A 12,976-nucleotide genomic window follows, 5' to 3' on the forward strand; every position below is an offset into this window, starting at 1 on the left:
AACTTGTCAATCAGGATTTTTATTGTGTTATCTTTTTGTCTATCAATTAACTTGGGGGAATGGATATCTAGTCCTGTTGCTGTTATGAATCCATAGACCTGATGTCTGTCTTCATGCATTTAGGTCCTTAATTGTTCTAAGCACTGGTTTGAAGTTTTTAATGTAGAGGTATTTCCCATTATTTATTAGATTTATTCCTAGGTATTTGATTTCTTGAAATTGTTATTGCAAATTACTTTTCACTTAAAATCTTTTGTTGCTTGTATGTAGAAATACAACTGATTTTTATAGTTGACCTTCTATCCTGAAAACTTACTAAGCTTGCTTAGTATTTTTTAAAGATTCCATAGAATTTTTATACATATAGTGATTCCTTCTTTGTATTACTACAGTTTTACTACTTTGTTTCCAATTTGTATGCCTTCCATTTATTTTTCTTGCCTTATTGCAGTATTGAGGATCTCTAATAGAATGAAAGTGGTGGGAATAGACATATTTGCCTTGTTTCTGAAATTATAAGAGAAACATTCAGGCCTCCTGGTGCTTACTACAGGCTGTGTTCTTACACTGACTGAATAGCGAGAGCAGGCAAAGTAAACCTACCCCATATACACCTCAGCTCAGGTCCTGTGCCTGGTCTGAATTTTGAATGGAGAGACATGCAACATTCAAAGTTGCATCATTAAATATGAAGCCAGAAGTAAGTTTTTCGTGGATTCTTTCAATCAGATTGAGGAAGTTTCATTTTATCTCACTTCCATTTCTTTCCCACAATGAATGAGTGCTAAATCTTGGTTAAGTGATTTTTTTTTTTTCATCTATTGAGTTGACTACATAATTTTTCTCTCTTTATGATTGTAGTGACTTAGTTAAATTGGTTAATTCATGAATGTTACACTAAGCCTGAAATTCTTTAATAAGTCTCACTTGGTAATTTAAAAAAAATTTATGTACTGCTAATATTTTGTTTAGGATTTTGCATGCTTGGTCAGGAGTAATTTTCTTTTCTTACTATGTTTTGTTTGGTTTTAGATATCAGATATGCTGACTTCAAAAGTGTTGAAAAGTACCCCATCTGCTCAATTTTCTAAAAAAATTTGTATAAATGTGGTATCATTTCTTTCTTAGACATTTAATAGAAATTGCTGGATGTAGAGTTTGCTTAGTTGGGAAGCTTTCGATAATGAATCAAATTACAAACAATAGATATGGGGCAATTGATTCTGTAACTCTTTTTGTGTCAGTTTTATCCATTTTTCTTAGTTTTTCAAATTTATCAGCCTAAAGTTGTCTATAATATCTTCTTCTAATGTCCTTTCCATGTCTGTCAGACATGGAGTGATATTGAATCCTTCAGTTTGTATGTTGGTGATTTGTTTTCTATCTTTATTAATTAGTCTTGTTAGCATTTTATCTGTGTTTTATTAGCCTGATCAAAGAACAAAATTTTGACATTAAATTTTTTTTCTAGTTTTCTCAGTTTTCTATTTCATTGATTCTATTCTTAGTTTTTATTTCCTCTCTTCTAACTAGCATATTAATCTTATCTTTCTAGTCTCTTTTTCGGGGGAGTACTAGAGATTGAATTCAGGACCACTTGAGCTATGGCCAAGTCATTGAAGCCCAATCATTTTTGCTTTTTGTTTGTTTTTCAGATAGGCTCTTGTGCTTTTACATAGGCCAGCCTCACACCCCAATCCTCCTACCTCTGCTTCTCAAATAGTTGGGATTGTAGGCATATACCACTATGCTCGACCATGTTCTAGTTGGTTAATATTCAAGATCAGATTATTGATTTTTACTTTATTTCTTTCCAACATAAGCATCAAAATCTATGAATTTTTCTGTAAATACTAGTGTAGCTGCATTCCACACAATAGAGATATCACTGTCATTTAGTTTAAAATAGTTTCTGATTTTTCTATGATTTCTTTTTTAATTTAAGAGATATTTAGAACTACACTGCCTAATTTCCAAATATTTGGCAGAATTTTCTGGATATTTTATTGTTATTGATTTGTTGATACAAATGTGGCCAGAGAACATATTTTTTATGATTTCAATCTTTTGAAATTCATTTTGTGACCCAACATATGGTCAATAATGGTGAATGTTCCATGTGTACTTAAAAATGTATATTCTGCAGTTGTAGGATGTGGTGTTCTGTAAGCATCAATTAGGCAACTTGGTTGATAGTGTTGTTGGAATCTTCTAGATCCTTATTGTTCTTTTTATTTTTTGGTCTACATGTTTCATAACTTACTGAGAGAAAACCTCTCACTGTGACTGTGGATTTAGTTCCCTTTAGTTCTCTGAATTTTTCCTTCATGTGATTTGAAGCTCTGATAATAGGCACTTCACTTGGAATTATGTCTTCATGATGAGTTGACCTTTTTATGATCGTGAAATGTCTTTGTTGGTATCAGATAGTGTTTCTTATGTTTGCCTCTGCCATTCATACAGTTAAACCAGCTTTCTTATGTGCAGTATTTGTAAGGTGTATCTTTTTGTCCTTTGTCTTTAACCTCACTGCGTCAGTATATTTGAAACATATTTCTCAAATATAGCAGATAATTGGGATTTGCTTCTTTATCCACTCTGGTTATCTTTGCTTTTTAACGACGTGCGTCATACATTTATAATCTGCAATTTCGCTTGTTATTTTGTGTGTGTCATTTTTGTGTGTTTTTCCTTTCTTGTTTTCTTCCCTATATTGCCTTGTGTTATTTTTAAATGGTTATTCTAGAATGCACTTTTCAACTTTGGGAGTATTGCCATATGATTCTTTGTTGTTGGTGTTGGGTGGGGGGCATCCTGTGCACAGTGAGGCTATTCATTAGCATCCTGCTCGGTACTCACTAAATTCCAGGAGCACCCCCTTTTTCCTGGTTGTGACAACCTAGGATATCTGCAGACATTGCCAAATGTCCCCTGGAGGGCTAAATTATCCCTAATTGAGAACTGTGGCTCTAAGATGGCAATATTCAGCCTTACCTTATTAACAGTCTACTTTCAGGTAATATTATTCTTCTTCACAAGCAGTATAAGAACCTTACTACAATTCTGAAGTGAGCACAGTGTAATTAAATGTAAACCTTCTCAACCTTTGTGACTTTGTCATCATGTACTTTTAATTATGCCATTAATCCTATGATACATGGTGATTATTTTGCCTTAGCCAATAGTGTCTTTCAAAGAAATCAATATGTATATATAAGTAATGTTCTTTTCTTTTGTTCCTTTAATAGGTATTCCCTTTCCTTGAGAGATCTAGCTCTATCTTGCTGCCTTGTCCCCAACCTTCTCTCTCTCTCTCTCTCTCTCTCTCTTTCTCTCTGTCTCTCTCTCTTTGTGGTGCTGGGGATTTAACCCAGGGCCTTGCAAATTTTTTCTTTTTTATTAGCGTATATTAATTGTACTAAGGGGTTTCATTGTGCTATTTCCATACATGCATATGATGTACTTTGATCAGGTTCATCCCCTTATTACTCTTTCTTCTCTCTCCTCCTCCTTTTAAACAATTTTCATGTGTTTCATTATTCATACAGGTGTATGAACTACTTGCACAATATTTAACTCCTCTTCACCCTCTCCTTTCACTTACCCTCTTTCCTAAGGTCCTCCCACTAAGTCACTCCATTTCACACTTGTGCCATTATTTTTGTAGGTCTAGATTCTGCATACGAGAAAGAACATAAGATATTTGTCTTTCTCAGGCTGGCTTATTTTGCCCCTACCCTTGAAAAGCCCACTGCACTTGGTAAAGAACTATAGGACTTGGGAAGGAATTCTCTCAGTTCTTGCTTTCTCCCATTTTGGAAGGCCACTGCTGAGCACCTGAAATCGTGGGGTGCCCCAGAAGGATTTTCCCCTGTTCCCCTGGTCCTACCCTCAGCAGTCAGTGGGCTTCTGTTTGTGCGAGGGGAAGTTTTCTTGCATGTCAGGAGGACCTCTCAGTTTTCCTGTCTGCCACAAGCCTTTGGCGTCCTGATCTGATGCACTTGGTGACAGCGGTGTTTGGGAGAGTTGGTTGGCTGGGGGTGGGGTGCTCCCTACACCCAGGCATTAATAGTTCAGCTGGCTTCTCTTTTCCCTGTCCCTGTGGATCTTTCCCTTCTCTCCTAGGAAAAAAATTTTCCCTTTCTGGAATTTAGTTCATTTAAGTTTCTTTATGTCCTCACTGCTCTGATTTTTTTTTTTAAATCCTTGATCTTTGTAGCTTACCTGACTTTGTCTTGTGCTGTGGAAGGGATTGTCTCTTTTGATTTCAGTATCCCAACTGGCACTTTTTACCAAATTCCCAGAGCCACCTGCATTATTGTTTCAGTTGAGTTCCTTCAGCAAAGCCAGCTAAACTTTCAACATCAGTGAGTTCTCACTTAGCATACTCCACACTCCCTTCCCACCCCATCAGTTACTCAATTGCTGAGTCTCACGAACTGATAGAACGTGCTAGACCCAGCTTTTGTGTTAGATTCAAAGAGTTCTCTCCTCAGGAAAAATAGCTCAGTTATTAAAGAAAATAGTCCAGGGAAGCGGATGCTGACATATGGTCAAGACTAATTTAAGGACTTTGTGTTTTGAGAAAGAATGAAAACTTGTAAGCTGTGACACACCCTACCCAGGACTTGTTACAGCAGCTAATGTTTATCAGCCAGAATATTTTTCTTGTTCTGTTTTGGGCAGCCGACAATCTTGTGGATGGGTCACAGCAGAAGTGGGTAAGTCAGGGATAATGAAACCTTTCCTACAGGGTTGGTAATGACCAAGTGAGGTAATGTCTATGACATGGTAGCATGTGATAGGTGCTTAATGAATACCACTGCTTATTACCTTTAGTTAGAAGAAAGGAGCTCAGAATTGAGGATGAGCTACCTGTTGTCATGCAGACAGTATTGGATTGTTGTGAACTTCTGTAGCAAGTCACCCACTCTAGATTTGGCCCTACTGGATCTAACCTGAATAGGATGCTGGTGGGGTGTTTGTCATCCCTCATGGGCCTCCAATTAAATAGTGCATCTTAAGGGAAGAAGGAGTCTGGTGGTTCCCCATCAAAGTCCCAGACCTCAAGATTAGGGCCAACTCTGGTCTACCTCTGCTGTGGATTTCTCCTTGGCTTCAGCTCTTGTGAACTTGTGTCTTTGTTCTGGGAAGAGACTGTGCTGTGTGTAGAAATAGTTCTTTTTTACCACTCTAAAATCATTCTGTAATATGCACTCAGAGGCCACACAGTTTTAGGACCACTGCTATAAAATGTGGCATGAGGACAGGAGAGCTGGGTTCTCTTGCTGGCAAGGGGGCAACGCAGGGCTCTGGCCATCTCAGCAAGGGACCTGGTTGAGTGGCTGATTCAGGGGGTAGAAGCAGAGCCTGCAGATGGAGCAGCACTGTGATGACTTTTCAGGGCCTGTTTAATTTAGGGATATCTCTTCTTCTGGGGCCTGACCACTTGAATCACACCCCCAAAACATTTTGCTTTAGATATTTTTTCGAATAAGTTCTCCCATTTAGTCTGGGGAGGCCTGGACCGTGACCCTCCTATTTACACTCCCTGTGTAGTGGGGGTGACAGGTATGTGCCACTACACCCAGCTTTTATTGTTTGTGATGGGGTCTTGAAAACTTTTCATGTTTGAGGGCTGGCCTCAAATCTCGATCCTCTTGATCTCTGTCTCCCGAGTAGCTAGGATTACAGGTGTGAGTCACTGTGCCCAGTTTGAGGTAATCTTTTGATGGAACCTGCTTAACAGTGAAATCTTCAGTGGTCTAAAGGTCTTGGGCCGCAGAACTGATGAGGGTTGTCCTCATGATTGACTCTCTCTTGGCTGAAACTGCCCCTCCAGCAAAGAGAAGGGACCTCAGGGGGCCCTTGTTATTATTTAGCTTGGTGCAAAGGTGGACCCAAGGTGAAATTCAGTGAGACTTCTTTTTGCTTTATTTGGCACATAGAGATAAATTTCTCTTTAATCTGTTTATGGAGATGAACATTTCAAAAGAGCAAACAAGACACTTCTGACCCCGAGGTAGGCTTGGGGAATGGCATCTCCCTTCCTTCAATGTGGGTGTGCAGGTATCCCAAAAGACAAGGTGCTTGGGTTTATCAGCTCCCTGTGTGCACATAATGGGGAAGAATCCTGGCCAGGCTGGTGCCAGGTGTTCCATGCAGGGAGTTTCCTGAAGGCCTGGTGGCAGATGGTACCAGTGTCTTCATTAGGAGGAACCTTAGGTGCTCTAACAGGGCCAGCAGTTGTAGTGTTTTTAGAAGCAGTGTGAAGATGAAACAGTGTTCGCTGAGCCTCTGCTATGTCTCACTGTGCCCTGGTGGTGGAAGCTGGCAGCAGAAGGAATGGTCATGTGACTTGCCAACCACCAGAGGCCCAAGAACTGACAAAGGACGTCACAATGGGGAGAAGGAAACCAGTGGGCACTCTGCTATGTGGTGGTAGGCAAAACTTGCTTATGTGCTCCACAGAGACAGGGTAGAAACTTTGAAAGGAGAGGGGTCTGTTGAACTTGCCAGGGCTGATAAAACAAATTGCCATAAACTGGGTGGTTTAGAACAACAGAGATTTGTTCTCTTACAGTTTTGTCGTCCTGATATCCAAAATCAAGGTGTTAGCAAGGGTATATTCCCCCACAAAGGCTCTAGGGGACAATTTACTCCTTGCCCCTTCTGGCTTCTGGTGGTTGTTGGCATCCTTTGTGGCTGCCTTGCTCCAATCTCTGCTTCTGTTTTCACTTGGTCTTCTCTGTGTTTCAAATCTCCCTTTACCTCTGTCTTTAGCCTCCCTCATTCCCCTCCCTCCCTCCCTTTCTTCTTTCCTTGTTTTCCTCCCTCTCTTCTTCCTTCCCTCCCTCCCTCCTTCCCTTACAGGTAACATGAAATATATCCTCTGGACAAATTTTTAAGTGTACAGCATTGTTAATTATACTCACAGTGTTATACTGCTGCTCTTTAGAACTAACTCATCTTGTTTAACTGAAACTTTATACTCATTCAGCAGTGACTCCCATTACCCACTCCCCAGCTCCTGGCAACCACCATTCTATTTCTGCATTGTTGCTATTTGTTGTTTTGAGATAGGGTCTCATGTAGCCTAGGCTGGCCTTGAACTTGTGATCATCCTGCCTCAGCCTTCTAAGTGCTGGTATTATAGGTGTATAATATTGTACTTGGTTCTGCTTTTTGTTTGTTTGTTTGTTTGATGGTACTGGAGTTTGAACTCAGGGTTTCACTCTTGCTAGGCAGGTGCTCTACCACTTGAGCCAGGTCTCCAACTCCTTTTGCTCTGGTTATTTTAGAGACAGGGTCTTGCTTTTGGCTCAGGCTGGGCTGGACTGCTATCTTCCTGTTTTACACTTTTCATCATTGCTGGTGTGACAGGCATGTACCACAACACCTAGATCTTGGTTGAGATGGGGTCTCGTGCAGTTTTTCCCCCGGGCTGGCCTGGAACCATGATCCTCCTGATCTCAGCCTCCCGAGTAGCTAGGATTACAGGTGAGAGTCACTGGAACCCAGCTTGCTTTTTCTCTTCAGGACATTTGCCACTGGATTTTGAGCCCACCTTGATATTCCAAGATGATAGTACCTCAAGATTCTTAGCTTAATTATGTCTACAAAGTTCCCCTTTCCAAATAAGATAGCACTTACAATTTCTGGGGATTTGATGTGGACTTCTCTTTTTGGAGGCCCATCCTAATCAGGAAAGGGCTGAAGCCTAATGGTTAGGTGAATGGGGCAAACCAAAGAGAGTAGAGTCAGTGGAATTGTGGCTCTTCCTCATCCCATGCTGCTGTGTATGGCCTTGTGTACCTCTTTCTCTTCAGTTAGATATCCACCTTGAACTTGCATGCTAAACATCCACTTTGGCTTTGTTCTGTCACACAAATATGACCTTTTAAAGCCATTCTTTGGTTCTGGTCACAGAACCATTTGCTGATTTTCATGAGGCTCCTTCTTTACTTGAGAGTGGACATGTAATTTATACTTGTGTGTGTGTGTGTGTGTGTGTGTGTGTCCAGTGATTGTCCTCTTGCAGCAAGTGACTTGGGACAGCAGCACCTTCCCCTGTCTTTGGGCTCACTGGTCTTCTTCCTCTGCTCCGTCTCAGCATCACCTGGGTACATTTGCATCTTTGAGCTTGACCAGTGAGCTGATGGTTAGAAGGAAAAGAGAAGAGCTCTGGAGTCAGACCTGGATCAAATGTTGACTGCATGACTTAGTTCTGCTGTGGGACTCTGGGCATGTCTGTGTGTCCCCCAGAGTTCATGTGCTGAACCTCATCTCCAGCACAACAGTGTTGGGGGTGGGACCTAGTGAGAGGTGAATAGGTCTTGAGAACTATGTCCTCACAAATGGTGTAATGCTGTTATTATGGAAGCTGGTTCCTGATAAAAGAGTGAGTTTGACTCCCTCTGCTCTTTCCCATGTATGCTGTCTTGCCTGTCCACCTACAACCATGGAATGATGCAACAAGAAGGCCCTCACCACATGCAGACCCTTGACTGTGGACTCTCAACCTCCAGAACTGTAAGAAATATAATTTCTGATCTCTACCAATTACCCATTCTCAGGGATTCTGTTATGGCCACACAAAATGGACTAAGATACTGGTCCTCCATCTCCTTGTCTGGAGAAGGGGGTAATAATTCCTACTAATAGGACCGTGGTGGGGATTAAAAGAAAGATTGCACCTGTGGCACCTACACAGTGGAGGCCTTAATAAGTGAGGTCTCGCTGTCTTTTACTTCCTCTCCATTTAGGTACCTTGAGGAATCACTTTCCTGTCACCCCTCACAAAGACATACTCACTTCTAGAACTTTAGCTCTAAAGACAAACACACAAATTGTTCAGCAGCAACCAATTTTGCACCATGGCAACCTACTGTTTTTAATTATCCGCTTTTCCCCTGTAACAGCTGTGGAGCATGCAGCCTGGCCAAGTGTAATTGCCGTCTTGTGATGGGCTCCAGATGTGGAGGTATTCTGCCAGGTGTTTATTTTGAGTGTATAATGTGGCATTTCAGCACACTCAGCCTTTCTTTTCCACATTCTTCAGCTCTACCCCAAATGTTCTTTCAGAAAAGGCCCAAGCCTCCCCCCGGCCCCTCTAGGCCTGTCTGGGTCTTAGAGCCTTGTGAGTTTGGAATCTTCTATCCTACCTCTTCTGGGGTTCCTCTCTTAATTAGGAGAATCACTGCTACTGCTTGGAGAAGGAGCCACAGTGCCTTGGGCCTGCCACCTTCATCAGTGGTCTGGGTCAAGTCTTCGGGGCTTTCACTTGGCTGGCCCAGGTCTTTCCTGGTGGCTTCGCTTTCTGAGCTTATGTTCCTATGAAGGAGTCAGCCGTCCCCTTTGGCGTGTCCATAAGGTCAGCCTTGACTCCAGTGCACTCGGAACCCTGGCTGGGCCAGGGACTTCCTGTTACTGAGTAAATCAGGGCAGATACTACGGAAGGACTGCTTTTGAGAGTGGAAATGGGTTTACAGGTGTTTTCTCCTTGTCTATAAACTTTATAAATTTGGGATAAGTCCTTTGAATTACTGAAGATTTTCTCTCTTCTTTCCTGGCCTCATTTGTATTTGATTAAAGCCTTGATTTTGTTGAAAGAATTTGGCTGAGGGTGGCTGGGATGAAACTGGGCACAGGTTATCACTTAACTCAGTTAAGTCATTTAGACAGTTGACCTATATTTCTTGAAGACTGACTATTTGCTAGACAGTTTTATATACTAACAAAACAACTTTGAAAAATGAAATTCTTGCCTTCATCTAATAGGAAACAAAAATAATGGACAAATAAAACAAATACATCATTAGGTTTCCCAGTGGCCAGGTGTTGAAGGTGTGGCTGCCAGCCTGTGGTGCTATTAGGAGGTGGGGCCTAATGGAAGGAAGCCAGGTCACAGAGGGTGTGCCCTTCCTCTCTGTCTTTCCTTCCTGGCTGCCATGAGGTGAGCAGTTTCCTCCACCAAGCTCTCCCTGCCATGCTGAGCTGTCTTGCCACAGACCCAAAGGCAATGTGGCCAAGCAATCATGGACTGAAACCTCTGAAACTGACCCAAAATACACCTTTCTTCCTTTTAAGTTGATTGTCTCAAGTACTTTGTTTCACTGATGGAAACCTGACTAACATATGCATGTTATTATGTTAAGTATATTAAGTGTTAAATAAAAACAAATCAGGGTGAAAGATTAGAGTATAAGAATTTGCTCTTTTAGAACTCCTCCAAAACAGTAGATTGAACAAAGAATTTTTTTTCTTAGGGAGAATCAAGCAATCCATTTCTGCTAAAGTAGCTTCTAAATGATCAGAACTCTAACTGCTATTATTCTCTGTTCCACCAGCCAATATATACCTTGTACTTCATATACCTACATGACTGCTCCACTTCCAGCCATCATAACTGCATTCTGGTCAGTGGGAAGGAGGAAAGAGAGAGAGAAAGGCACAGTTATCTTGGAAAATATTTCATAGAAGTTGCACCTGCTGCCTCTTTGTTTATCCCCTTGGCCAAGGGCTTAGTCACCTGGCTCTACCTAGCTGCAGGAGAGGCTGGGGAATGTTTTCTCTGTTCTAGGTACTCACTGTAGCTATAAGTTCAAGATCTTTTCCCACAGGGTGAAAAATAGGAGAATGGACATTAGAGGATAGCTACAGGTGGTGAGAGAAGAGCTTTCTGAGAAGTACCATTTGCAGAGACAGAATGACATGATTTATACCCAATCAGATAATTAGAACACCCCAAGCACCTCCGTGTTTGGTATTAGAGAGGTAAAGATGAAAAATACATGGTCTTGGACTCAGTGCTTGTAGTCCAGAACAGAGGTGGAAACTGATGATATGATGTGGCCAAAAGGTATAATTTGTTTGGCTGATTTATATTTTAACAATTAAGAAAACATCACATAAAAAAGTCAGGTTTCTAGCTTTTCATAAAGCTTGAGATAACCTGGGAATGTGGGATCTGAATTCCCACGGGACTGGAACTGAAGACTGATGGACTTTTTCGAGTGGTTTGAATATGAGAGAATCCCCACGGGCTCATGTTTTGTGGGCTTGGTTTCCAGCTGATGGACTTTTGGGAAGTGATTGGATCTTGGTGGCTCTCACCTAATCAGTGGATTAATCCCTTGATGGCCTCGTAATCTAATGGCATTATTGGCAGGCAGTGGAAAACTAGGAGGTGAGGCCTAGTTGGAGGAAGCCGGTCACTGGGTCATGGCTTGGGAAGATATACCTTGTTCTCTGCCCCTTCCTTACTCTCTGCTTCCTTTCCTCCACTCTGCCCTTCTGCCACGATGCTTCTGCCTTGCCACAGGCCTAGAGGCAATGGAGCCAGTTGACCTTGGACTGAGAAAAAATAAATCTTTCATCTTTCATCCTCTGTAGGCATTCATGGTTTAAAAGGAGAGAAACCAAAATTAAAATAAAACAATGGGTTAAATTGGTTTTAATGATTTGACTTCTCTTTCTCATCATTGAGGATCCAATTTGCTCTGAATTTCTGGGTGGTTTGATCCCATTGATATGGAGGGTAAACTATCAGATTGTGAGTTCAGAAGACCCAAGTTCAGGTTCTTCCCTTTTTAGTTAGTTTTATTTTTCCCTTCTAACTAGTTTTTTTTTTTTTTTCCCTTCTAGCTAGTTAAGTGAGTAATTTTAGGAAAGCTCTCTCTCCTTTCTGGGCCTCAGTTTTCCTGTGTATAAAAGAAGAATGAGGATAATCTTCCCTGGAATTAGTTGTTCCAGGATTTGTGAGAAGCAAGATAATGTAGGAAGAAGCAGGTTCTAAGCTGGAAGGTGCACTCAGACCTTAGACTCTGAAAGGGTGCTGAGACCCCGCTGCAATGGAACATGGCCTCACTCGGAGGGCCTGGAGCTGGTAACTGGGAGGACATTAGAAATCGAGGTGCCCTTTCTTCTCTCTGAAACCACATGTGATCTTGTCAATTTCTCTGCATCTGAGTCAGATGCTTTCTGTTATTATTACTGTGATTACTATTATGTACTAGGTCACAAAGCCTTATTCCACATGACCTGTTAGTTTAACTGGCCCCATCAGTTAATGACAGTCTCTGCGTCTCCTTCTTTAATTTCTCAAGAGCACACATCTTATGTGTTGGCTTCCCTTGGGCCTAGTGAGCACCCAGGGTCTAACCACCAAGACTATGGGAGCAATGTTGTACCATTTAAATATGGTGACTTAGGCCCAGTACTTTGGCAGGGCCAAGTGTAGATCATCCTGGAGCAAGTAGGGTGGCTGGAGGAAGACATCAGGCACATCTTCCATTACATACAATGTTTTTTAACATTGCAGATACAGTGTTTCTGTCTTGGGTGGGTCTGCGGACAATTCTTCAGGCAAGTTGGGTGGAAGGTTCTGAAGAGATAAGCCACCTGAGAAAACTTGGCAAAAGAAACGTGGTCATTCCCAGGTTATGGACAAAACCATTCTAGGTTCATGGAGGAATGAATTATGCCACCTTTCTGCTCTATGGAGCATATGCAGTTTTGGGTTGCTGCTAAGAAAGGAAGGTGTGAAAAGAGATGGGCTGACAAATGAAAGGAAGGTTTCATGGCTCCTGACTTGGGTGTATTTAAGACAAAAGGTTTTGAATGGCAAAGCATCAGTTCATCCAAAAATATTTTCCTCTTCTATTTTGCTTGTTTACTTGGTAAGGAGAGACACAGAGCAGGGAATGTTCTGGTATAAATACTTAGCCTGAGGGAGTTAGAACTTTTCTTACTGCCAGGAAAATCCCAAACAGAGCCTTGAGTGTTCAACCAGCTCTGGGGACACTCAGAACCAGCTAAGGTAAATGTGGAGACCAGGTCTTTGGGCCGAGTCCATGCCAGTCTGCAGCTGGGTGATGAGGGATGAGCCTGAGTGTTGAGGTCCCATCTGTGAAAGAAAGAATGCTTGTTGAAGCTGAACCTGAACCCTTACCTGGGGTGAGTGCTAGCAATCTGT

General features: G+C 41.7%; 1 non-coding gene across 1 annotated transcript; it reads left to right on the forward strand.

Annotated features, from left to right (window-relative positions):
- The first annotated feature begins 531 nt into the window (after nucleotides 1-531).
- LOC141416001 (small nucleolar RNA SNORA51) lies at nucleotides 532-663 on the forward strand. The gene has a single exon (XR_012440939.1). It is a non-coding gene; the product is annotated as a small nucleolar RNA SNORA51 (small nucleolar RNA).
- Nucleotides 664-12,976: the final 12,313 nt, after the last annotated feature.

This window comes from Castor canadensis, chromosome 13 (genome assembly GCF_047511655.1).
Source record: "Castor canadensis chromosome 13, mCasCan1.hap1v2, whole genome shotgun sequence".
NCBI lineage: Eukaryota > Metazoa > Chordata > Mammalia > Rodentia > Castoridae > Castor > Castor canadensis.